Source organism: Rissa tridactyla, chromosome 11, assembly GCF_028500815.1.
Source record: "Rissa tridactyla isolate bRisTri1 chromosome 11, bRisTri1.patW.cur.20221130, whole genome shotgun sequence".
NCBI lineage: Eukaryota > Metazoa > Chordata > Aves > Charadriiformes > Laridae > Rissa > Rissa tridactyla.
Window position 1 is genome coordinate 8,271,979 of NC_071476.1, and position 27,163 is coordinate 8,299,141.

Here is a 27,163-nt window from a genome sequence, read left to right on the forward strand (position 1 = left end):
GGGGTTTCTCCCCAGGGCTGGTTGCCTTTGCTGGCAGTCGCTGCAATTCTGCAAGAAACCAAGTCCTGGTTTGGCATGAAACTGTTGCTGCAGAAAAGGCCATGTAATTTGAATAGATTTCCGGTGAACCATTGTTAGGCTGAAAATTAAAACACCAAATGTTTCCTTTTCCCCTAGTAAAAAATGCTGGGAATATTCCCTAAGAATTTGGGTTCTTTCAGAATTAGGCATATTGACTAATGGGTGACCACAGGAATCAAGAGCTGGGCTCTTCAGTGCTCTTGTTACACTTATGAAGTTACCTTAATTTCTCTAAAATTACATAAATTGTATTCAGAGAAAAACTGCTGATTTAATTAAGGGCCTCACAAGTCACCTTTTTGAGAGGTAACGTGCAGTTTGGTGCAGGGTGACGCTCCATGGGACGTCTCCACCTCTGCTGAGACAGAGGCCAGGGAAAACCTTAATTAAAAAAAAAAACAAGCAAACAAACAAGGAACAAACCCTGAGAGAGACCAAGAGATTGCTTTAAAAAGAAAAGGGAAAAGGTTAGAAGGTAGAGATGAGCATCAAAGATTAAGACGATTAGGTCATGGTAAAGGACGCTGGAAACTCAATGGAGGGAAATAAATGTATAGAATAAATTTTAGGGCTAGGGGAGACTCAGGCGAGGAGATGTAGAAGTGCTTTAGAGATAAAAGGACTGACACTTGAGAATAGTTGATTAAAAGCTATTCAGCACAAATGCTAATTTTTCTGGGTGCTCGGTATAAATAATCCACGAAGCAAATTGAAATTCTGAGTGCTGGGGAATACCAGCAGGCGGGATGCTGCGGATTCAATTAAGTGGCTGGAAGGAAAAAAGCCGGTGTGGTTTCCAGCAGCCTCCGCTCCCTTCCTGCCTCTCCGTTCTAGGATTTAACAGGCACTTTTTGCTAATATACTCCAGACAGCTGAATCCTACCGGAGGTGTCGTGAAGTCGGAGTAATACTATTTAAAATAAGCACTCCGCCAGAGCTTCGCGGCACAAGGTACTGATAAAGCCCTTTGTAATTCCCCGGTTGCTTTTTTGCATATTGTATTGAAGCCATATTCTCGTTGGAGGCACACGAAGTGAGGTTATCTGCCTTCCCTCGCCCACGTGAGATGAAACTCTTCCCACGAACGTTAAAACTTGACATAGTGAGCTAATGAATGATCTCCAGATTCGGTCTGTCTGCTAGTGGCTTGAAGGCTCTTTGTGAGTAGAAACTTTGGGTTTTTTTGGTAAAAAGCTGAGTCACGGAGAGGAATTTCAATCATAAAGTGCATTGGGTAGGGTATGGTAGGGGATTGGGTAGGGATGGGTGCGGCGGTGGTGGGGGGAATTGTGCCCCATCCCTTTGCCCAGCGCTGATTTGGGTGGTCACCGTGCGGTACAGGGATGCAGCATCCAACCGTGGCTCCTTGAGCTGTGGGTACCAATCACCTGGCTACTCCGCATGGATCAGCGCCGGCGCTGGCACCTTCCTGTGGGGTCTGCTCTGCTGCTGGAGTGTACGTGTAAATCCCATTACCTCTAATTGAGCGGGGATCAATCACAAATTAAGGCGTAAGAGGAAGGTTTCCAGGTGAGATTTAAATGGGAGGCTTTTACTGATAGTATTTTGCATTTTCCATCAAAGCGTCCTAGAATGCTTTGCAAAGATTAATGAATTAGACCTCGCAACACCCCTGCATGCCAGGAAAATAGTAATCCACCCCTTACAGAGGAGGAATGGCAGTCTAGAAGAGAGCCAATGACTTTCTCAAGGTCATAGAAATGACTCTCGGAGCTTTTCTTAAATCATCCCAATTCTAGGCTCCCTGTCCCTATAAAATCGCTTGGCGTGTGCTGGTTTTCCTACAGGGGTGAAGGAGGGGCATGGAATGGCTGGGGCTACTGAATGCAGAATCCCCGTGCCCGAGCAGGGATGCAGCAGGCAGCGGTCAGTAGAGATGGGATCGTGGTGTGTAATGGCTGTAAGCGTGGAGCTGTGCTGTCCTTGGCACAAAAATCCCCATCCCGCTGCTGTACTCGCATAAAGAGTTGCCCCAAATTGGGGTTTGGGGCTCTGGAAGGGGAAGGAAATATTGCGATTTTGCAAATGCAATTGCAGCCTCCTCATCTTGTAATGATCTTGCAGAACAAAAAACAAAAAAAACAAAAAACAAAACAAAAAAACTGCACACGGTAACAAACGCGTGTGATGGAGAAAACCCCAGCTTATTCCTCTGCAGCACTTTCAGTTAAAAATTCAAGAGGAGGAAGGAACCACACAATGTGGAGTGAGAAACTTGCTCGCTTGCAGTTATATTTAAATGTAAACTTTGTAGTTAAAAGCCTGTTGGCGTGACAAGCCCAAAGGAAGACATTTGTTTTCCTTTTGCGTGAGGGTTGTTCTCACGGAAAGCAGCCTGATGGGCTAAACAAAGGTTCACCTGTTGATGGCTGGCCGTGTAAAACGCATGCGGTTTGTCTCTTCCCGCAATGGCTGCAATCTCCTGTCAGGGAATGTCAGAGTTTTCCTCTTCCCTCCTTGCTTTCTTTTTGTCTGCCACACTGGCATTTTAGTTGAGAGTTTAGTGAATGCAGCTGTTCGTCAGGAATAACGCAAGGAATTTTTTTTTTTTTAAATTACTTCCGAGTAATATCTGAATTTTAGTGGGGTTTTATTTTTTTATCCTGACCAGAGGGTTGTGATCAAGATGTAGAAAAGCACTAGGGGAAGAGTTTGAGGGCATGCAAAACAGAGGTTTGCTTTGCTGTTAGAGGTCAGACGAGGCTTTTCCGGAGCAGCAGCATCTCCCTGTGCTGTTCTGGCCCAGCACCTCGCCGGGAAGGTTCCGTGCCGGGCTCTGGAGGAGATATTGGTGCCCCAGCACTGCTGTGGTTCCTCTCTGCCGGCTCAGAGAGGAACCACAGTGAAGACCCTGTGGGCACAGGTCAATTCTGGCGACCCTTCTTCGACGCCAGTGGTCTCCACCAGAAGGTTTTCCAGTGGAAGCCACAATGCCGAATGCCAGGCATTGTTTTAAGGGGGTTATTTCCTATTAAATCTGGAGCAGACCAAGTACTGTGGAAAACATTTGTGGGGAATATTTAGTTGTATTTTCATATGTAAGCACTCTGGCTGTATCCATGGCCCTTTAGTTTGCTATTCATGAATATTTTAGCAAATTGGTTTACTAACAGGAATGTTGCCAGGAAGCAAATGTTCCTGAATATTTGTAGAAAACCAGATTTAACTTTGAATTTGCAGTTACTTGCCGTGGAAGCCCCATTTTAGTGCTCCTCTGGGAGGACTGGCATAGCCAATTAGCAAAGCTTGTTTAGAACTGTGATTTTCGGAACCTGCCCATGAATAAACTCAAGCACAGACTGATAAAGAGCTGTTCCAGCTGTGGATAGTTACCCCTCACCATAGCACCTGGGTGCCTTGCAGGTAAACTGGTAGCAATAGCAAAATCTCTTGTGGGATTGCAGGAACCTCTGATATTTGGCCTTTTTTTTGGATCAGAGCTGTGCTCAGGCTCTTCTGAGGGAAATACTTAGAAATAAATATTTTTGGTTGGGGTGTCCTGCGTAATGTGAGGGTTTTTGAAGGGTAATTGGACTCTGGGTTCTGCTGCATTCCTCTGGCTTGAGTTGTAAAACAGCCTAAATGAAAATTGCCATGGTCCTGTTTTCATATGGACAGTGTTTGAGTATTTATACTTGAATTCTAGAATAATAGGGGCGGGGAGGAGGGGGTGGAAATACCAAGTGCCATGAATATCCACTCAGGTCAGGGACTCCAGGTGCTGGGAACTCACTGTGAGAGGTGCCAAAGGCTGGGGCAGTGTGGGACCATCATGAGCTCAGGTCCTTCTGGGCAGGGCCTTCAAGGTGCTCCTCCGCAGAGGGTAGAGATGTCTGCTTGCTCAATGTGGAGCATCATCTCCATCCCAAAGGACTCCATGGTTGCAGCAGTGTGGAGGCATCACAGTGGTGCATGATGAAGGAGCTCTTTCCTGTGGGCTCGATGCCATCAGTGAGTCGGCACTTGTGATGCCGGGGATGGGGAAAGACATGCGGAAAAGGAGGTTGGAGTAAGGAAAGCTTATTATTTAGAGCATAAAATCCATGCTCTAAACTAGAGTCAAGTGGTTTTGTTCGGTTCTGCACTCTGACAAACACAGCAGTGCCCTTGTTTGAGGAGCAGGTTCGTGCTGGTACCATGTGGCTGCTCCTGCTCTGCTGGGCTGGCATCACCCTCCTGCGTCTGTCCTTTCTGTCCTGAGAAAAGAGCAGTCTGTGTTATGAAAATGTCAAGCTGACGAAGCCCTTGATCACCTGAGGTTTTCTGATGCTGGATGGTTTTTGTGTGAGGGGGGTATTCTGCCCCTCTGCTCCGCTCTGGGGAGACCCCCCTGCAGTGCTGCCTCCAGCTCTGGGGCACCAACAGCAGAAGGACACGGAGCTGTTGGAGCGGGGCCAGAGGAGGCCCCGGAGATGCTGGGAGGGCTGGAGCCCCTCTGCTGTGAGGACAGGCTGAGAGAGCTGGGGGGGTTCAGCCTGGAGAAGAGAAGGCTCCGGGGAGACCTTGGAGCCCCTTCCAGTCCCTCAAGAGGCTCCAGGAAAGCTGGGGAGGGACTCTGGATCAGGGAGGGGAGCCATGGGACAAGGGGGAACGGTTTTACACTAAAAGAGTGGAGATTTAGATGAGATCTCAGGAAGAAATTGTTTGCTGTGAGGGTGGTGAGCCCCTGGCCCAGGTTGCCCAGAGAAGCTGTGGCTGCCCCATCCCTGGAGGTGTTCAAGGCCGGGTTGGAGGGGGCTTGGAGCAACCTGGTCTGGTGGGAGGTGTCCAACCCAAACTGTTCTGTGATTTACTCATCTGGCCGGGACCTGGAGTGCAGGTGTGCAGCGGGGAAGTCACACTGATAGCGCTGCACCTCTCCATCCACAGCTTCCCATTGCTTTCATTACCATCAGACTTTATTCTGCACCCCGCTGTAGGCATGTGAGAGATGTGGCCAGCTTCTCGAGAAAATTATTCATAAGAATAGTTTCCCAGAAGTGTAAACTCAGGGGTCAACCTACCTAAACACAGCAGGTACAAGTCAGATAGAATGTTGGAAAAAGTTGTCATCGGGTGTGTTTGTGAGATGCTCAGCACATCTGGAAAACATCTGTCTCGGGCTTGTAATTTGGCATTATCATTCTTGGAGTCACTGTAAAACAGGGCCTTGTGGAAAATGTTTAATACTCCTGGACACGTTGTGTTTTGTTTTAATGGTAAAATAGCTTGTTAGGTCCAAACAAACTGGCAGAAAATCTTGCTGAAGCTGTACAGTGTCGAGGAAGTAAAAGGCTATTAAGACAAAAACCTCAGCCCCTCTGAACCCATGAGATTTTGGCTGCATTTGTGCTGGAACAGAGCTGAAAGATAATGAAGGCATTTTGTGGCCCCACACTGGCTTTCAGCTGGGTTTTATTTTACATAATGAGTCGGTGAAAATCAGAGTACAGTTACTTTGGGTTCACTTTAGAAATGGGAACAGGTTGCGGGCTGCAGTTTTGGGCTCACCGGTTATAGCTGATTCCTTTGGCTCTTTTAAAACTGAAAGGCTTCGTTTTCCTGTGTGAGTGGTGGCACGGGGCTGTTCCAGCCGACGGGAGCTCGGGGGAGCCCTTGGGACCTGGCTTCTCCCCAGCAGCTGCCCCCCAAACACATCCCCTTGCTGGCCTGGTGAGATTTTTGACAGATTTTTTTTTTTTTAAAGTCAGATTTCTCCACTTTCTTAAATTGATGGCAATTTCTTAATGGATAGAAATTATTCAAAGGGTTTCTTTTTGTGTTTTCTGGAATGCTATTGTCTTTTTTCTTTTTTCTTTTTTCTTATTTATTTTATTTTCTGCATTGGGCTGAGGTGTTTTTCATCATGTAATACGAACAGACATTCGGCTATTTTTTTCTTCTTTTTTTTCTTTCCAGTCTGGTTGCAGACCGTGTGCTCTGGAGCAGAGAAGGCCACATTTATCTACTTAAGAGTTCCTTCCACTCACCTTTGTTTTGGAGGCTTCAAAAAAGATCAAGAATTGGGGAAATGTTTAAGAAATTATCCTTTGTTTCCTTGTTCGGTAGCGTTATGGCCATGAGAGTGGGTCTAGTTTGTAGTGGCATCTGATCTGTACTGTCTTGTCTCCACAGCTGAAAGTCTTCTGTGACCAAAGCTCTGGGAATACAGTAATATAACTTATTTTTTCCTGACATTAACATATATAAAATACTACTAACAGTTAGCCCAAAAGAACACTTGCCAATGGGAAACTAACTTAAGAAAGGAGCAGCCTTGAATCCCCAAATCTTGTCTCCTTGCTCCTCAGAAAGGCTCCAGAAAAAGCCGCCATCCCCAACAAGGCGCTGGCGAACTCTGGCATTTCGAAGTAATCAGGTAGAATTACGGCATCTCTAGATATCTTTAACCTATTTACTGGCATTTCGTTCACATCGTCTCATAACGTTCATTGGATCAGAAAACAGCCTAGAGCCACATTCGCAAAATGCTTCATGAAATGTTTTGATCTGGGAGTGCAAAATATTCGTATAAGTTTCCTATGGAATATTGTATTTCTTGGGGGTTTGGTTTTATTTTTTTTTTATTTATATGATTTTCCCCATTTATTTATTCTTCTGATTTTCTCCTCCTTTTGCTCACCCAGCAAACATTTCCATACTCTTGCTGCCAGGCAATAGATTGTCATGCCCTTTGAGGGGATTTTCTTAACCAAGCATAAACTGGAGTCAGCCCATAGGAACTGCAGAGATCCTGACCTGGATATTTTTCTTAGCCATATTTCAAACGTGTGTCAGTGCTTGGAGCTCAGAATTGCTACTGGAGCCGTTGCTGCCAGGCAGGAATGAGAAACCGCAAACGTAAGTCAGAATAAAATATGGGTGCAGGGTAGAGGAGAGGAGAAACACCGTCATTGGCAGCGCTGGGTCACTCGGGCTCCTCCACGGCTGCATCCCATGGTATAAAATCCCCTTGGCTTTCCCCCAGGTTCAGACGCTTGATGGCAAAATATATCTGCAATCAGTAAGTTACAAGGAAATGTGGATAGGATTGTGAATGTTTGTTGTGTGGTTTTATTTTATTTAAAAAAAAAAAAAAAGGAATATCAATATTTAGTTGAAATGCAGGAAAAGCATTTTGTTAGGGGCATTGAAAATGATATTAAAACTCTAGATGGCTGTAACTTGTGCCTTTTGGCAGTAGAAGGGATAAGCCTTGTAGACTGCTGTGGCTTTTGAATGGTAGAGTTGGAGAACCTTCTAAAAACTCTTGTTCCAAGGAAGGTTAAAGAAAAATAATCCAACTTATTGTGTTAAGGAAAATACTTATTTAGAAATATAGAAATACTTATTTAGAAATAATATTCTAACTTACGGTCTTGGGGTGAATGAGCTTTTCAGTGCGTCGGTGTTGCCTAAAGCCGAGCCAAGGGAGGTTTATCCCCATTGAGACATTTTGAGTGCTGAGTAAAGAGGAGATTTATCGACGATTTAGTTTCTGTGAGAAGTCCTGCCTTTATATGCTGCATGAAGTTATATGTGTTTCTAGGGTACATGTTAGCACCTGAATTAATCATTCTTTGAAGGTTTAAAAAAAAACCCAAACCACCTTGGCATGAACATGTATCTTCTCCTCTGAGATCAATGGTAAATGATGTGGAGGGAGGAAACTCTGGAGCACTTGGGAAGATGTTGGTCTTAATTTTTCTTTCATTATTGTATTTGGCGTGGTACTTGTTATGGTAGGAGAAAACCAAACACCTGAATATTTCATAACAAAAAGCACAGAATAAGTAGAATATCAGCTATTGGTTTATTGCCGTTCTGTTTCCGTTGCCTGTTTACAGTTATCTTTGAAGGAAGCATGAGCTCAATGATGAAAATCGGTTATTGTCAGTAAAGGCTGTTTGTAGGAATTTAGCACCTGTAACAGGTAGAAACTGGAAGCTTTTTTTTTCTACTCTGTCTTAGTACCATGAATTCTTCCCAAATTTTAATAGCAGTGAGGAGCTGTAAGGATGACGGATGAGTCGAGGGGGTTTTTGTCAAGCCAGTGACACTGGTGTTGCAGCTCCCTGCTCACACCAACTCTATAAAAAAGTCACTTTGCCACAGCCTTTGCTTCGTGCTGCTGATCGATACAGCAAAAGGTGCAGATACATGGAAAAATAGATTTTGTTACCGTAAAACAAGGGAGGAGAATTGACGTGCCCTTTTTTGAGGCTGATTTACACTTTTCTGAATCTCGTTCGGGCAATAAGGGATCTTCTCGGTAGGTTCGATCCAAGGGTTTCCTTAGGTTTCCAAGGCATCTGGTGTTTGGTCCAGGATTCTGGCGTGGATCTGGCTGTGAGACGGACAGCCTGGCAGGCAGGTGGCATCGAGTGTCTCACGGAAGGCACAGAATAAAACAAAAATAGTCTGTTTATTTTCTGTCTGTGCATTATTGGCCCATTTTTAGCAGGCTGTTTTGAAGAAGTTATGATTAATTGGGTATTTTAATTAGCTGCTAAATAGTTCCCTACTTGATTAGTCTGATTATTTTTCTTTATTTCTGCTTTCTTCATCCAAAGGAGGGCCTTTGTCCGCGCTGATTGCAGCCTCCCAGGTCTGCTTATACCACTGGGCAAAATCCATGGGAACGGGCTCTCCCTTCTCCCTTGTTTTTATTTCCAACTCTTTGTGTGGGTTTATGCACTATAATTTTTTCCTTTGTAAATCTACTTAAGTGCATCAACTTGAAAAAAAAAGAGCATTCCAGAGCCGAGTGATGTGAGCCTTTGCACAATGCCATGTTGAAGCCTACCAGCAAGATAAAAAAAGGCCCATTTGCACAGGTTTTTCTGCACTTTGCTCCCCGATGAAAGGGCTGAGGGCACCCAGGAACTCTTGTATTGCAACTGGTTTTCTGTGGATGCTATTCCCGGCTGTGGTGGTCAAATGCTCTAAACAGTCAGCAGCACCAGGAGACAGGACGGAGTCTCCTTGCTTCTGCTGAACCAAGGGAACACTGAGAAGATGCTGTGCTGGGGTGGAAAACCAGCCAGAGGCTGGAGCTGGAGAAGAAGCTTGAGTAGCATTTGAAGATCTGGTCCTTGTGCTCTTAGAAAATCTCGCTTCAGAGAGAACAGCACAGTTATTCTTGGTTGTAAAAGGTCTTGAGCCGCCCACAGGAGGAGTTTGAATGGCAGATCCAGGAGAAATCAGCTCATGTGAAATGGGGCTTGGTTTTTGAGACTGGGACGAGGGATGTTGCAGAGGTGATTTGTGAGCCCAAGGTCTTCCAGCAAACCATCCCTAAACCCCACGTTCCCAACAGTGCCATGTCATCCTGCTCAAAACCCAGGCCATGTCCCACCCTGCGGCAGGTGATGCTGGGCAGAGGCATCCAGCCTGGAGCAAGGCTGGAGAGAAGGTGGCAGAAAGTGTCATCCCCAACCAGCCGCGAGCTCGGAGCAGTTTTGGTTGCACCCACAGTGCAAAGCACTTCAGCTGCTCACCTCCAGTTGTTAATATTACCATGGAGGGGAGGGAAAAAATAGCCTATGGAGAGCTCTGAAATAGGGAAGGCTGGGATTATAAAGCTTGTTTGGCTATCTTCTGAGTATAAAAAATTAATTTAGATACAGTCCTTCAGCTGAACTCTGTTCAATACGTTTTATGGTTTTATATATTGTGAAGTTCAGCAGTGTGTGATGAAATCTGCAATAATAATAGAAAAGCTTCAGCTTCCCTCTAAAACTGACCTTTCATGTACCGTGCTGTTGTCCTAGAGGGCACAAGGATGAGCCGGGTGAGTAAGTGTTGGCTGAGCTCTTTCCCAGACCGTAGGGGTGCCCTGTGGCCAACGCTTCTGTTGGCCCAACACAGGTTCATCCTCATCCCTCTTCTGGTAGGGCTTTACCCCAGGGAATCCTGCCCCTTGCTGGAACCCTCTGCCAGCATCGCTTGTCTTCATGTTGTGCAGATTATTGCACGGTTGTGTGACAAAATGCCCTCTGAGAAGGTCATGTTTTCTCCGTTCATGTGTCCAAGACCTTCATCTCTGTTATTTCTTCCCAGGTCTCTCTGCTGCGTATCCTGGGACAATCTAGAAGGTGCTCCCTCTTCCACTGCTCAGTCCATCTTCCCAGATGGTCTTCCCTGATTTTAATACTTTTTGTAACGAAAATGCCAAACTCTTTGAATTCTGTGCATTAGCATAGAAATTATTAAAGTAGCCCAGCACTGATCAATAATAACTGAGACGGGGTTGTCGTATGCGTGCTGTAGTGAGCTATTACAGTTAGACAAGGGGTTTAATCCTTAATTAAACAGGGAACATTTAGGAGAATTTACTGCTGGGAGACTGTATTCAGGTGAGGTATTGACGTTCAGAATTTATTCAATAAAGTGTTAAATCCCTTTTAAGCCATAAAAAATGAAAAAGTTTATGAAGGAGAGTAACTCATACCTTTTAATTTTAGTTCTGTGAAGTAATTTCCCCTCAAAACACCATCGTAAATTAATATTTCAGTAATCAAGTCGGTTGTTTTAAAACAAAACAAAATTAAAATAGTTAAAGAGTGTAAAATAAGATTGAAAAATTTTGGAAAAATGCAGTTTGTAAAAAAAATTCTCAGCTCGAAGGATTTGAGTTGATGCAAGAAGGGATTCTCTGCATGAATAAACTGTAATAGTTTTTAAATAATCGCTGTTAACACTTTTGGTGACTACCTAAGTACATGATGGCATATGGTATGTCAGCGTGAAGCGCTGATTTAGAGTTTGATATTATATACCAGTTTTCAAGCTGTTAGTTATAAACTAGAAGAAGCTTTATATAAGCAGACAGGTGGCGAGTGTTCAGCAGCTTGGCGGGCAGGTGGGATGCTGCGCGTGCTGCTCGCCATGCAGAACCCCTCCTTTTCCTGCTGCCTCGTCGGCCTCTTTTCCACATTTTTTCCTCTCTCTGGATGCTGGTTATTCCCCGACATCCTCCGGTGTCCCCAGCCCAGTGGAGGCCTCAAGGCATCTTTGGCATTAATGCTCTTCTTGGGGCAGAAATTGAAATTTCCTTGGTTTTTTGGGGTGAGGGAGGAGAATGGAGAAGGAGGCACGGTCTCCTTTTATGCCAATGAAAAAAACCTCTAAAAGCGGCAGGTGAGCATTGCAAACTAACCCAGTAGACGTTGCCGCTCATAAACGCGTCCTGTTCATTGTCTTAAAAAGGGAGCACTTTTTCCTGCCTGAGTTGGAAAGCTTGCACGCTTGAATAACCACCTTTATGTACCTTTTGTGTAATTTCTTTATGTGACAGTTGCAAACGAAGATGCTAACAGCTCTCTTCTGAAGCTTTAGTAGCCAGCTTTTGAAAAGAAAATACTGGCAGCTTTCCCAAGTTTCTGCCATCTGTTGGAGACAGCCTTAAAAAGTACAAACTTGCACCAACTCTGTACAAAATTTGCAGGTAGGAATTCATGGTAATACAGAGCGAAGTATTGCCATGTAGTAAAATACGTTATATGCAACTGCTTTACTCGGAGGGAGAACTTCCAGTTGCTCCAAACCCACGTGTGGTTTGGGCAGAGCCCCCGGGGATCATACCCTGGATGTACATCCTGATGATTTTCAGAAACAATTTATAGAAATTGCTTCATCTACCAGAAGCAGCATCCAAGATGCCTGGAGAAGGGAAGGGAGAGCTGATGCAGAGCATTGTTTCCACTTTGTCCCAGGGTTTTCCTGGTGAAGCTGGCATCCAAAAAGGAATAGTCCCACCCTGGTGTAATCAAAGTGGCCTGAAGTTCTTTCTTGTTAGTATAAGAGGGAAGTTATTTTTCTTGTGGCCGGGGCACACGGTGATGGAGAAGGGCATCGTGAGGACCTCACTCCATCCATTTGCATATGTAGCTCTGCGAACGGGAAGGTGGTTGTGAAGTGACAGTGAGTTCAGGTGAGCTTGGATCCCAAAGTCACCAGAAACTGCACCGAGGATGAAGTGGAGAAGCAGAGGCTGTCTGACAGAACTTCTGCTGAGAGAGAAGCAGCCAGCAGGATGCTTCTTTTCTTATTATTATTTTTTTATTAACTCAAGATGCTACGGTCTTTTTTTCTGGGGAAGCTTAGCAATAGAAGTGTGCTGACGCTTAAGCAACAGGAAAGCCAAGCTGTGATGTGAGGAAGAGTTGAAGACTTCTCAGCTGGAAGCGAAGCTCCTTGCCAGGCTCACCACGGCAAAAGTTGTCATCGCTCAGCAAGCAACAGAAGATGTTCAAGTGCTCTCGAGGGCAGCCGAGGAGGGCTGGGAGAGGCGCAGGGAGGAAAACCCAGAGCTCGTCTGCAGGGTGCTGGGACATCGCCGGCGCTGGCTGTCGAGCTCAGACATCAAAATATGCCTGTGTCTTGCAAAAGGCACGTGCTCGGGGAGGAAGGGAGCTGGTGCCGGCCCTGGCTCGTGTACGGGAGCTGCAGGATGGGTCAGTCTAGGGTGGGCGACAGCGCAGAGGTTTTGCCTAGACTCAGGGCTTCAACGTACCAAAGGGGAGAGTGCTGCTGCATTGCCTCTCACAACATTTATATTTTTAATCTCGGTGTTATGGGAGATCCCGTCTCCCTAAGGGAAGCATCTTGGCTGGGTAAGCCTGGGGGTGTTTGCCAGGTCCCTGCCACAGGGCAGAAGACGAGGATTTTCCCATAGCCGGTTGCTGTTAGGTGAGGAGACGCCAGGGCAAGAGTAGGGTGTTACAGAAGATGATGCTTTATTACTTCCTCAGGAGAAGTATTTTTATTTTTTTTTCTATACATATCATCGATTGCACACACTAACCCTTGTAGGAATCTCAGGTGCTGATTACGAGGACATGTTTTAAAAACACTATAGAGTAAGAGGGGAGTGAGGCCATATGAATAAATATATTTTTATGTACTGTAATGATGTAGGTTTTTCATTGGGCTTGGGCTTTTGGGGCCTCATACAAGTTGGGATTTAATTTTTTGCCTTTGTATTTTATTATGGCTGGATTAAGCCTTAATTGTCAAGGCTTTCAACAATTGCACAGCAATAAATACATGAAAAAATGAGTGTAAATATAACTTAGAATGAAATGCAAATATGTGTATTTGTGTAAAACAGTGTGCTCATATCTTGTAGTCAAATTTACATTTTTAAATAGCTGCTTTTAAACACTGTCTGCAGAAGTGCCTTAATATTAAATAGATAAATCTTTCTCTTCAGACCGGATTCACATGTAGAGATAGCCAAATATATACTTAATACAAAGTAACTTTACAGGGTCGCGCACTCTATCTAATGCCTTGTCATTTTAATGGATTCTGGTTTAATTGCTCATATCCCGCAGCTTCAAGCAGTTTTTCCTCATTCTTCTGAAGACCTGTTTGTACCATAAAGCATTGGCTGGGGGTCATACCCTGATCTAAAACAATTTGCAGTGCATTTTTGCTGTTTGGAGTAGGACTACAGCTGCTGAGGTACTAGAGCTACAGCTGCGAAGCTCTAGCAAAACCAGCTGCCACCGGGGCTGATGCTGAGGCTGCAGGTGGGGCAGGTCGGGGGGTCATGGAGGAGCCCCCTTGTTTTGCACCCTGAGTTCATAGAATCCTAGAATGGTTTGTGTTGGAAGGGACTTTTAAAGATCATCCCGTTCCACCCCCCTGCCCTGGGCAGGGACACCTCCCACCACACCAGGTTGCTCCAAGCCCCGTCCAACCTGGCCTTGAACCCCTCCAGGGATGGGGCAGCCACAGCTTCTCTGGGCAACCTGGGCCAGGGGCTCACCACCCTCACAGCAAACAATTTCTTCCTGAGATCTCATCTAAATCTCCCCTCTTTCAGTTTGAAGCCATTACCCCTTGTCCTATGGCTCCCCTCCCTGCTCCAGAGTCCCTCCCCAGCTTTCCTGGAGCCCCTTGAGGGACTGGAAGGGGCTCCAAGGTCTCCCTGGAGCCTTCTCTTCTCCAGGCTGAACCCCCCCAGCTCTCTCAGCCTGTCCTCACAGCAGAGGGGCTCCAGCCCTCCCAGCATCTCCGGGGCCTCCTCTGGCCCTGCTCCAACAGCTCCGTGTCCTTCTGCTGTTGGTGGCCCCAGAGCTGGAGGCAGCACTGCAGGGGGGTCTCCCCAGAGCGAAGTTGCCTATGGCCTGAAAGAAAGCAGCTGATGCATCATTTTTTTTGGTCTGGAAATCAATACCATATGCATGGTGAGCTCAGACAGAGCGGTAGTAATTCCTAATATCTCTGTAAGCCTCAATATAACAATGAAGCTTTGCCAATTGATTATGTAGGCTTATCCCAAATCAGCCTCTGTTAAAATGGAATTATTTGGCAGGAGTAAGTCATCCCAGAGGGAGCTTAGTGGAAGGAGATGGGCAGTCTGGGGAGCTGATGGCTTTCAAATACCCCTATGGGTCCTAGTACCTATTTCCAAATTCTTGTGGACACTTTAATACTTTCTCAGCTCGAGTTGGTGGGTGTTTCTTACCCTACCAATGGCCAAGCGTAGGTAACCCAAGAGGCTGGTTGTCACGTGGAGGGGTGGCAGGGGTGGGGTCTGGGTGGCCCCCATGGAAGGCTTCCTTCTGGGTTTGCCCGTTGAATCCGATGAGTCGAATGTGTCTCCTGATGAGTTTGGGTTACGCTCAGTGCCCAACTAATGACTCTGCAGACCGCTGGGAGGATTTCAAAGCCATGGTTGTGCTTTCCGTTGGCACTGGGAGCGTGAGTCAGTGGGTGTGGGGATGAAAGTGAGTAGTTATAGATGGTGCCTGCTAAAGGTTTTGATAGCTTGTAGTAAAATCTTACCAGCAACTCCGTTCGCGTCATGTCTTAAACTGCTTGTGAAATAAATGTAAGTGACAGATCTGCTAGTAGCAATGCAGTTTGTGCACAGAATATTTTTCATTCGAAGCAACCCAGAGGCAAAAATAGATGAAGTGCTCCGAGCGCCAGACTGCAGACCCACGGCATCACTGCACGCGAGCGATACACGTCCTAATGCACTTTGGATGGCAGTCACTCCGACACTTCTCTGCACTGGTAATGAAAACAAAGTGACCAAATTTGATTTGAGATCTGAAAATGGGGAAAGCGATGCGGCAGCTGAAGTGTATCATTTACCTTGGGAAGTCTCGATTGGATTTCCCGGGCAGTTAGCAACAGAACTGCCCCCCCCCCCCAGTCTTCAGCTTAACCTCTGTGGGACAAGGGATGCAGGGATGTCACCGGGGCTGGAGAGTTGAGCGCACGTACGAGAGTTTGTGAGGCACTTTGTCTTTAATTAGCACTAGCGTGACGTACCTTTGTCTCAAGGAATTCCCCTGGTAAAACACACAGCTCCGTGTGACAAACTTGGTTTCCATCATTTTTTTTGGACCCTGCTCTTGTGTTTTCTTTGAAGAGAATTGAAGGTGTGTTACCCAGTCCCACTGTCCTGCTTTGCTGGGTTCTGATGTCATGCTATTTCCATGGACGAGGGTTCGTTCTTGGCTGCTGGGGGCTTGAGCTGAAAACCGCCTGTGTTTTCTGCCATAGATTTGTTTTTCATCTTTTTGGAGGCTGGGGTGAAATACGGTATCTGTTAATGAGAATTTCAGCACTAATGACAAACTATCAGAAGGCATCATTCCTATTTCAATAGATGTTGTTTTAGATATATAATAGAAAAAGGGAAGCTATACTCTGGCTAAAAATACTCCAGAACGGTGTATGTATGGCTCTTGTTACACTTTGACAGTTGAGGGTTGTTTTTTTGCTGGGAAAAATGTTCTTTCTGTTTTATTTTATGAAGAATTGGTGACATCTGGTGATCACTTATAATGAGCCCTCTCAAGACTGCCGACAAAAATAAACCTTTTAGTAACAAAGATTTGTCTTGCGACGCATCTAGGAGAGCAACTGCAATTAGCACGTAATCCCTACCTGCTGCTCTGCTTGGGGAAACGTCCAAAATCAGCGTCAGAGCAAATACTCGGTTTTCAGCATATTACAAAATGAAAAAGGTTGTTCCCTGGCTCTTGGGTCTAATTGAATAAAGGCCTATCCAAATGAAAAGGGCAGTGGTGATGCTCTGGTCCCCGCGAGGCGGGCACGCAGAGCTCCCATTAATGTCAGAGGGGGAGTTGTTCGCAGGATCAATACTGACTACGCCTTAAGTTAAATGCATTTATATTTGTGGGCAGGGCATGCGGGCTGGTTTCCTTCAGAGTTTTGTCATTCACCTTTGGAGTATAATAACCCACAAGGAAGGCATTAGAAAGCGGGCTTGGCATGCTGCAGCGCGTCGATTATGAATTGATCGGGTAGGGAAGGGTCATACCTGCTCCATCTCTCTATACACATAGTGCTGGTCTTCCCAGCTGGCACCGAAGCACCTATAACACAGGTGAGCATCCTGGCAGCAGACACGGGGGCTTCTACAAGCAGGACGATCTGCATCGTTTGCCTCTTTTTTTTATTTTTTTTTTAATCAGCATCCCAACTGTTAATACCTTTTTTGGTACTTTTTTAACGTGGGGAAGGTTGGGTTGCTGTGGTTTATGTGAATCCAAACAGTAAGGTAACTCACAGGTGTTTTTTAATATCTTTTAGCAGGAAAAAAGAATGTTGTCTTGATCGTAGAACTTAGCCTGGTTTTACTGATAGCGTGAATAGAGGTGGTTTCAGTGCGTTGTCTCTGTTTGCAAAACAAAGTAAAGTTTTAAAAGGGTTTTCATTTTAGAGCACGTGAAGTCACTTTGACCTTGTAAAATGTTTTGTGATAGCTTGAGAATTTGATTACAATTTTTTTAATTTGGATATGTTATCATTCAGTGAAATCCTTCTGTGTGTCAGAAGCCTGATAATACTTTTATTTTTTGAATAGTAACCTTGCTCATAATAAGCTATCATTTTATTTAAAAAAAAAAAACTTTGAAGAGAATTACTATCCATGGGCTAATTAAAATACTTCATTGACAATTCAGAGTATGCTGTGGATGACTCCTTGTCTCTAGCTGTGCTCTGCCTTAGAGCTGTCTTGCTTTTTTAAACAAACAAAAATTAGCATTCAGGAAAAGGGAAAATACCCCTCAAGAAAATACCGCCCGTTTTGTGCCAAGCTAGTTTTATTGAAGAGATTTGGGTACTTCAGTTCATTGAACGCGAGTGCCAAAGTTGGGTAAAAACAGAGGCATCTTTCAAGAAACGCAGTTTTAACTCAGCTTTGCCTGCAGCGTCTTTCTGCTGTGGGGGAGCCGGCGGCCGGTCGGGTGCTTGGCGGGGTGCTCACCTGCCGCTGCTGGCGGTCAATGTGAAGCTCTGGAAAAAAGTCCATTCGTATTTCTTTTTAAGGAAGATCTCTGCAGATTATCTGAATTGCACAAGCCTGAAGCCTGCCTGTGTAATCCCTGGAGAAACCATGGGATCTCGTGAATGAGATCTGAAATACAGGAGCAATGGCCACGGTAGCATTTCTTTTATTTCTTTGATCAAGTAAGGTCTGCTCTTGCTATTTCGTTTTGTAGCCGTTTTGAAAATAGCGTCTTTCTAATCAAAACCAGAGTAGTTCTTTTTCTTTTCCATCTGCGTGACTTTCTCGTTCCAACCCTATGAATAGATAATCAGTGGAAGAGTCTCAGCATTAGCCCTGGCCGACCTTCCGTTGTTTTCTGGTGCCACAAATAGATGAAGCTATTGATGATATCTCTGGATTAAGTGAAAAACAAAGCAATAGCTGGCTCCTTGCAGACACGGGGTAATGTACATGCTGATACGGAAACCAATAAGCACGTCCTTGTGGGCTTCTCAGTGGTTTGCCAGGGGAGATACCAACGCAAGCAACAGCTTGGAAGCAATAGTCTCTTAATAACGCTGGCTCTGCTCTGTGCGCTTAGGTGGGACTTATGGTGTGACCTTGGGGTGGAGTTTCTCAATGTTGGGTAGTGCTCAATGTCTTCCTTATGTTGTGGACCATTTAAAGCTGGTTTGCAAAAACTGGACGCCAATGTAGCGTGCTGTCTGCTTGTTACCAGTTCTCTCTAACGTGTTTTGAACTTTCTGACTAATTAAAACCAAATTTAACAGCAGAGGCACAGAAACCCAGATGGCAGGTTTCATGAAATATGAGAACCCGCCACAGTTGTCCACCAGAAGTAAAGGCTGAAGCTGAACTTGGTGAGAGACACTGGAGAATCGAGGGAGCCATTATGTGTGAAAATACTTGGTATTAGCTCAGTAATTCCCAGTGCTCTGGGAACAACTTCTTGCCTGTGCAGTTGCACAGGAGGAGCCACCCTACTTTCATGCCAGGTCTTGGAAGGAGAAGGGACGGAGGGGCTCTACACCTCTTGAAGTCCCCATGGATGGACAGCATTTGGGTCATGCCACCCCCAGATCCAGTTTCTGCTGTAGCTGCTGCTCTACAGCTGCTTGGTTGGTTAGGTTTGGTTTTCCAGCCCTGTGGACAGCAAAGAGTGGTGTCTCTTGGGGCAGAAGTTTGAAGGATGGATAGAGGCCAAGTCCAGACCCTTCTGCTCCTGACCTTTGGCTGTTCTGCTGCTTATTCCCTCTCAGCTCTGTATAATTTTAGTCTGGATCTGATGGGTGCACCTTGTGCCAAACGTAGAGGACGTTTGGCATGTCAGCAGCAATAGCCGAGGAAATACGGATGTCATCTTCTCTTTTTCTAGGACGTAGAAGGACCAGATCCTTTTTTATTATTTTATTTTATCTCTTTTCCAAAAGATCAGTGCCCGAGCCAGGCGCCTCCGCCCCCTGCGGTTCCCCCAGCGTGGGTCCCCACCTCCCATTTGACTGTTAAATTGAATTATTTTCAGCTTTATCTTTGAAAGCAAAACCGTGTTATCATCTTCTGAGAGTATTTGCAGACTATAACCATTTCCATTCTTCTGCAGGATACGATGCGGCAAATGTTAATCAGAGATCTGTACAGCTTGGATTTATGGGGCGTCTCAGTCCTTAAGCTTTTCCTATTAATTAAGATTTTTAGAGAATGTCTTTCAGGTTTCCCTCCTGCATTTTATTGCTCATTTTAGCACCTTCTTTTGTCCAGCTGCTGTGTAATTTCTTTGTACTCTTAAGACCTCAAACCTCACCGGGAGCACGGAGCTTCGTCAGCCTGCAACAAGGGCACGGCTCCGAGTGCTGCGGAGGTGAAGCTCTTGGCCCAGGTGAGACCGTGGGGTGATGGGAGGGCATTGGAGAAGAGCTGCATAAGTGCTGGGATGTTCTTGAGGTGAGACCGTGGGGTGATGGGAGGGCATTGGAGAAGAGCTGCATAAGTGCTGGGATGTTCTTGACATATGAATTCAAATGGAAAGCTGTGTTTGACCTCGTCTTTTCTCTTTCACTGTGTTATCTGACTATGTGTTAAATATTCTTCCACGTTTTTACATATAAAACGTAGTGTGGGTAGCAAGAGGGCTGCTCGGCCACATAGGTTGATGTGCTGCTACTCTTGGTGCCCAGCACCCCAGGAACATGTGTCAGAGCGAACATGATGCTTGAGCAAACCATTTGCGTTCCACCAGGAAGGTAGACCCATGGCTTTTACTGTTTATTATTTATTCTCCAATTGATTATGTTGTCAAAAGAAGCATTTGTGGCTGTTTCTGAAGCACAGAAAACTTAGTTTTACTGCTGAAATGCCCTGGGAAAGATTGTCTGTAGTTATTAATGTGGGTAATTGCATATGGCCTCTCTTCTAGCTACACAATTTCATTTAGTTGGTTTGCTTTTTTTTTTTTTAGTGGATTATGTTTATGAGTGTTTGTTACCTACCACAGCAAGGACTGCCAGGAGTCAAAGACCTGCTCCGAGTCCTGCAGCCAGCGTCTGCTCCCTGGTTGTAGGCACCCCAGTTATTTCTACAGGGCCGGAGAACTCAGCCGCTTTCCTGCAATGCTCACCAGCTGGATTTCAAAAAAATCGCCCTCGTGATGTTCTTAATGCTACCAACACCCTCTAGATCATGGGAAAACAGCGAAAGAGGAGTGAGAACCAGGGCGTGAAAAAACTGCTCCCAAAATGTGGAGGGAGAGAGGGATGAAAGTGGGTTTTTTTAAGTTATTGTGGAGAATGAGCAGGCATTAGAAATAGCAAGTATTTCCTTCCCTTCAGCCCAGTGCTCAGAGTCCCTCAGTTACCTTGCATTTAATTCCTGTTTCTTCACAACATTGAGGATGTTGTTCTGTCTCCTCTGAAAATGAAGAGGATATCTTTGGTTTTTTTGATGAGGAGATCATCTGCCTGTAAGGGAGATATGGGAGATATCATCTGCTTGATTCATGTTTGAAAAGTGTGAGCCCCAGAGAAATGTTCTTTTCATCACACTTTAGTTATTTATTTAGAAAATGGAAATAGAAAAGAGAATATTTTTAGATTCCATATTTCTAACACTTTTTCTGGCCGGGAAAGGAGGAGGTGCCGGGTCCTCTGAGCGGTATGACTGCATGGAGTGTGTTTCCCCAATGCTGCCAGGGGGGTACTGGGAAGAGATGTCTGCAACGTTATCTGCACCGGTTCCTCCTCGCGCTCCTCCTGCTGCCGTGTTCGCTGTGTGCCTCTGTGCCGGCAGCCTCCTCGCCCGGAGACAGGGTCATTTCAGAGTTTGCCAGGTTCTGGGCCCTCTGTTCGTACCCTCTAACAGGCTCTTGCTTTCTGGTCTCCACCTGCCAGCGAACGCCTTGGAAGACAGCGTCTGATTTCCTCTAATGGCTGATTTGTTTCAGGGGTCAGAAAGGGCGTCTGTAAATTACTATATAGCTTCTTATGCATTGTCTGGATAAAAGGAGTATTCTTGATTTTGAAATAATGGTGGAAGAACAGCAGACTTTCCTGAAGATTTTTTTTTTTTGTACGTGGATTAGATTCTCCTCCTCTTGCTTTGTCTCAGTAAAACCATCTGCTGTAGCGGGAATGTGCCACCACCACAGGTGGGCAGATGCTGGGCCAGGTCAGGGGGATGCTCTAGCTTTTCATTGTGGCTGGTTGCAACAGAGAAAGCCTAATGCTCCTGGGGGTAACGGGAGCAAAATGTCTGTACAGGAAAATTGTTGGAAGTTTGTTACCCTGAAAAACTGAAGAATTTCCTTTATAAATTTTTTTCTGCCCACTGTGCCTGGAAATACCTGTCTGGGTCCACAAACTTTGTCTGAATCCATGTAAGTTGTAATTATCTGCTTTTATGTGAAGAGATATTTAATTGAACTATATCTTTTGCTTCTTACTCATTTAATATTTCATTTGTGAGCAATAGGAAAAAGCACTGAGGGGGGTGTCTAGCCAACTCAGAGTGCCGCTGACGGTATTAGCTACTTCTGTCATGTTTCTTCCTACAGTCTCAGCCATCTTTTCCAAAACCTCGTTATCTTACCTTCAATTTTACCCTTCTTGAGCGTACTGTTAGTTTATCTATCCTGTTTTACGCAGACCAAATTATGAATTTCTGAGTCATCTCGATTTACCTCTGTCAGCCCAGTGTGGTCAGGGGACTGCGAGAGGGAAGGTTTGGCTCTCAAGTTGTTGGCACCCAGGTTGGCTCCAAAGCTCATCAGGAACCATCACCACAGAGTGGGGATTTTTTTTTTTTTTTTAACTGGGATGTGCTTTGACTTGTTTTATGCTTCCCACATCTACAGCACCTCAAAAGGGCATCTGACAACATCTCACCTTTCTCCTGAGCCGCTGGGATTGGGTCAACCGATGAGTGGTGTTTTTTAGCTCCCCAAAAAATCATGTCTAGATCACATCAACCCAAAGGCAGCGTGCTGAGAAAATCTTGGTGGTTTGGAGGTACCCCAAGGCTGAAGGCAGGTATCTTTCCCATCTGGGACAAGTAGCCGTGACTTGGGTGGACGTTCCAGTATTGTACCTCTTATGAGCAGTGCTGTCTGGCAGGCTGGGTAGCTAGCCACTGAAGTACTTGTGTTTGTATTTCGTTTTAACTTAGATCTGGTTTTGTGATCTATTAGCTCTGTGAAGTTATTTGGGAGTTATGATCACAGTTATTTTGTTAAGAATATATAGAGAAGTAAGCATGGTATGAATAAGGCCATTTCTCACTATTTCTATTCAATTTAGTGTGCTAACATTACAATTTCAAGATACTGATTTGAATTTAATACTGTTTAGAAAACAAATACATGTCCAAATTGGCTCCATATGTGATTCATTTCATTTTGTGCCTTTCAAGATGTTTTTAACAGCTGATGTATGAGTGTGGTGGGAGATTGCCAAAAGAGATGCTTTCTGATTCAAGTCAAAGCAGCAAAAACTCTTTATCTAAAGCAAGATAGGATTTTTTCCCAATGTCTAAAAAGAACCCCTAATTATATATTTTAATGAAAGGAAGCTTCTTTCGGCTCTACATTAAAATAATGAGTGTCAAATGTAAACAGTTCTGCCAAGATACATCCATTGCCAGGTATTGCAGGCGCTCAGGTTATGATGGCTTTAAGGCTGGAAAGGCAACGGCGTGACCAGCTCTCCACAGCCTGAACAGAGCTACGCGCTTGCATGAGCTGAAAAGAGATGCATCCCTGCTGAAGAGCGCCATGTGTAGATTGTAAAGGAAAAGAAAATAAGCAAGCAAGTCCAAAACAGGTGCCAGGGATGTTTTGAAAGTTGGTGGCTTTGACTTCTTAGATGCTTTTATTTTTTTTTTCCTCTCTCTAGAAAATACAAATATTTCCTTTGCACCATTAAGAAAAGAGAAATTTGTAAACTTGCAATACAGTTCCATTCCTAGGATTTTTATTTTTTAATTTGGAATGTATTTTTCTGAGATCTTAAACTTTCACGGGCGGGGGATGTTCACTGCAAAAGCAGATATATATGTCTGAAGCTTCACACCTATTAGGGACGCAGCAGCCAGCTCATACAGTTTAGGGCCCAACTTATGGCGATAAGGATGCCAGAACTGAATTAGCCAGCAAGCAGTTCCTGTGTCCTCCTATCTCAGAGCCACTGAGAGTCTGGCCCATACTATTGCTGCCCCGGATCCTTGTGTGTGCAATCATGTGCGTAAATGTGTGTAAAGGTATTAACGTGATGTGCGTGCCCTGCTGAGCTGGCTGAATTTTGGGCAATGTGCTGCCACTAAGTTCAGGAGAGTTTAGATGAAAACATTCCCGAGTTTTCAGGTCATGATGCTGCCCAAACCCACTTCTTCGGGCCTCGATGGACGGGAGGATTTCTGTAATGTAATGTTTTCATAGTCTGAATCACAATATGTCTTTGAGCGCCTTTTAATTAAGCTCCATATTTGAAGTTGTAAGGAGTAAAAATAATCCAACCCATACAGATAAGTGTATTTTCCAGGTTCACAACAGATGCAGCTGATTATTTCATTTTCATAAGTTTAGTAGTCATCAAAACCTTTAACTGCAGTCTCGTAAAGGCGCTTCTCACCGTGTTTTCCAATCCACGTAATCTGAGGTGGGTTGGGTGGATTTTGCATGCAGAGGAGGACATGGTCCTCCTGGTCATGTCTGGTCCCCGGGGAAAGAGCGACTGTCCTTTCCTACAGACTCAGGCAGTGGGGCTTTTTGAGCAGTGATGTTCATGGCTGTGGTTGTGAAATTAGGAAGCATTTTTAGCAGTAACTTGTGAAAAGTACTATTAAAAGGCATCCTCCACTCCTCCCCTCTTCCCTCCCAAAGGCCCTTGATATGAATTTGAGATATTTTCGAGCTCATAGATAGTGTATTAGAAAAGCGGAGGCGCAGATAAGCAATAGCTGTTGACTTTGAAGCTGAGAAATTAGCTTCATTAATAAGGTCTCCTGATATTGTTAACAAAAACATGAAAAGGATAGCAGTGTTAGGATGTTTGCCTTGATGTTGTGGACTGTTCCCATTTTTTATTTACTAGTGCGATCTCTAAAAGGTTTGACACTGTCTAACAGCGGTACCGTGGTGGTGAAATGATGGAGGACATTGCTGGTGGCATCCTTCCTTAGAAATGGTCATAATCTGTCAACCTTCTTCTCTCCAAGGCTTCTGCAATTGTAGTTTTCCAACATTTCACTCTGCAGAAGAAATACCATAGTCCTTTTATGACTTTAAGGAATCCCATCTGCAGATATTTCTGCCAGGTGTTTTTTTAAACGTGCCATTATCACCGTCTCGAACTGTGCTCGTCTCGGATTCTTCTCTGGTTCTCATTGCATCCCTCCCTTGCAGCACAACAGCTACAGGAGCATGAGGGAAGTGAGGTACCAGGGACCATGGCATTAGCCAAATGTGTATTAACATCTTTCTTTCTTCACCTCCCTCACTTCACAAATATGTACCCATGGAAAAAGCATGCTCTTGGAGCATACCCCTTTCTCAGCTAAAGCTTTTCTAAATGTCTTTTGAGGAGTTGGTAAATTAAACATAAATTAAAAATAAATTGATTTCAGGGTGTCTCTAGCTTCTAATAACGTTGGGGTTTTTTTTAAAGTTCAGGCTTAGCTTTCTTAAAACGTCTTTTAACCTGAAAGACTGTAGATATCTTCCACCTGATGTGAAAATTCAATATTTTTTTTCTAAGACTTAATGAATCTTAAAGGAACTGTTTTGACATTTGAATATCTCTAAGAAAGCAGTTATGCCATAATATGCCACAAAGCTCACAAGACAAAAGATCCTGATAAAGTGTTGCAGAGAAAGGCTGTCCATTAGCAGGATGAAACTCTGCGTGTTTCTTGGGCGAGTGCATGGTTGGTAAACTTCAGGGGTTGGCTTCTCGTGGGAGTTCAAATGCTTGAGGTTTCCTATAGTGGCTTCCTGAACGTATAGAGGGAACGGAGTCTGCTGGAAGGGAATGAATGAACTGGAAGCCAAAAGCACTAAATAACAAGTTTTTAAAATTGTGGAAAAAAGGTGACCTGGGGAATGGCACAGTTAGCCGGAAAATGGTCTCGGTTCCTTGTGTGTCCTAGGGAAGGATGATCAAAATTTAACGAGCATCATAAAAAAGTGTTGCTCTGCTGACGTTTGCTGGTTTGCTCAGGGCCTTGGCATATGTTGAGTTTTCCATGCGGGTACAGGAGGTAAGAAATGGTGGGCACAGTAATTTGCAAAGGAACAACTGGCTGAAAATGCATTTTTGTAGTTTCTCTGCGTGTCTGTGTAACACAGGCATCTCGCACTGCACAGGCTGAGTCGCTGCTGACCTTCTGCATCCCTTAACGGAGATCCAGGTACACAATCTTTCTAGATTTCTTTTTTTTAAACAGTGCGACAGAGTTTACACTGTTGCTACAAATCTACTCATGAATGCCACCATCACGTTTTCTGTACGGGTCACTTGCAATATCTCTGAAATATGAATTAGGCCAAGGGGCTGTTGGCTGGTAGCTTTGGGATGACAGGATGCTACCTTACGTTAGATAGCAATATAATTTTTTCACAGCTCGAAATAAATTTATCTGACAGCCATAGATATATCTGCTGCTTGACTGACTGCAACTCAAAACATTTTGTGATATTACAAATCCTCACATGTGAAGCATAAAATATCAGAATAGTAGTTTTAAAAATTTTCAGATGTTTGGCTGCTATTATATTTAAAAAAAAAATAGAACAAAACTCAAGAGTTACTTTACTTGCTTGAATAAGCTGGAGCTGGGAATTTAGTCCCATTAACGTGACTGGCCACTGCTTATCAAAGTGCATCAGCCAACAGAGGGAGTGGTTAATTTGTTTTTATTCTCTTGATGTGGATGCAGACAAAGCTATCGAATGATGGTCTGAATGTTCCGCTGTTTTTCTTAGAGAGGTCATTCCAGCCGAGGCGGAAGAAATGTCCAAACTTCTATCTTACATGGGTGGGAAATTAAACCCAGAAAATGCATGCATTTATTTATTTATTTATTTATTGACTGTAGGAAAAAGGTACTGAAATAAATAAGCACAGATTTTGATTCCTGTCATCTTTTCTGTGCTGCAAAACGAGGAAGGCTAAGTCCTGCAAACTCCCTGGTGTTCCACCATCGTAAACCCCGGGTGAGCAGAGTGGGAGCAATCCTCTGCAAAAATCGCAATCACCCTGTAATCGCAGCGTTAATATGTTATCTTTTATTGGCTTTAGAAGCAAAGTGGTAAAGACATGGCAGACTACAAATTTTGGTGCTGTTTTAATTTGCCTGGCTGTGGTTTTGAGATATTTGGAAGGCAGGCAGGGGCAGTAGGAGGACGGTGGGAGGCTGCGGTGTGCAAGTCGTTTTCATTGCCTGCCATGTGATTTGGCTAAATTTTTAATTAGAGCTTGAACACTGAATCCCCCTTTTCACTTTTTGTCATATTCCAAATGGTTTAACAGAAATTTGTAGTGATACATCTTAGTTTGTACATCACAAAACCACGCGGCGTATGAGAAAGACCTGACATGACTGTGAGGGCCTGACCCCGCTTCTAATAAATGGCATTAAATTCCTTGGCTTACCTTCTAGAGCAGGAACTTTCACTCATTTTCTACAGCTCTTGTATTTTATGTGGTGCTAAAGACAGGGAGAAAAGCATTTGTGCAAGACCATGTATGAACTGATTTGACTCTCTCATTAGCTCTGAGTCTTTGTACTCTTGCAGGGGGTTTTAGCAAGATGCCGAGATGATTAGAAAAGGTTTTTCTCTGGGTAAACAGGCATGTTATCAACAAGTCTTAGTATCTTACAGAACCTGCCACATTGGAAGGACTTCCTTCCATTATACTTAATTACATCCCTTCTCCAGAGCGCTCAGCATCCAGACCTTTGCTCTTATTGTAGTGTCAACACAGCCACTCTGCGATGCCCAACGCGTGCGGCGTGGTGAATTACACCTACGTAATTCAGGTTCAGCTGCATCCCTTTCCTGGGAAAGAAAGAAAATAATTTTGGGTACCTGGTGGCTGGGAGTGCGAGGCGCAAGCATCGCTTCTTCAGAGCCCTCAACAAATAGAATTTATGTCAATAAAACTGTGTTAAACCAGACTTACCATTATCAAACTGCCTCTCTGAGCAAAGAGGAGCTAAATCTGTGCAGCATTTTAACATCCTTCTCTGCCGCAATATTGAATTTTAATCTCCCAGCTGTAATAAACCTCAGAGTTTTATCCTCTTCAG

General features: G+C 44.5%; 1 protein-coding gene across 3 annotated transcripts in view; it reads left to right on the forward strand.

Moving 5' to 3' along the window:
• The window catches only part of FSTL4 (follistatin like 4), a 239,883-nt gene that overhangs the window by 84,748 nt on the left and 127,972 nt on the right, over nt 1-27,163 (forward strand). Inside the window, exon 1 of one of the 3 annotated variants that reach the window (XM_054217864.1) lies at nt 965-1,032. The exons of the other annotated variants lie outside the window; for them this stretch is intronic. The gene's annotated coding sequence lies outside the window, so the exon portion shown is untranslated. Of the gene's footprint in view, nt 1-964; nt 1,033-27,163 lie in introns of those variants that run through there. 3 annotated transcript variants of the gene reach the window in all.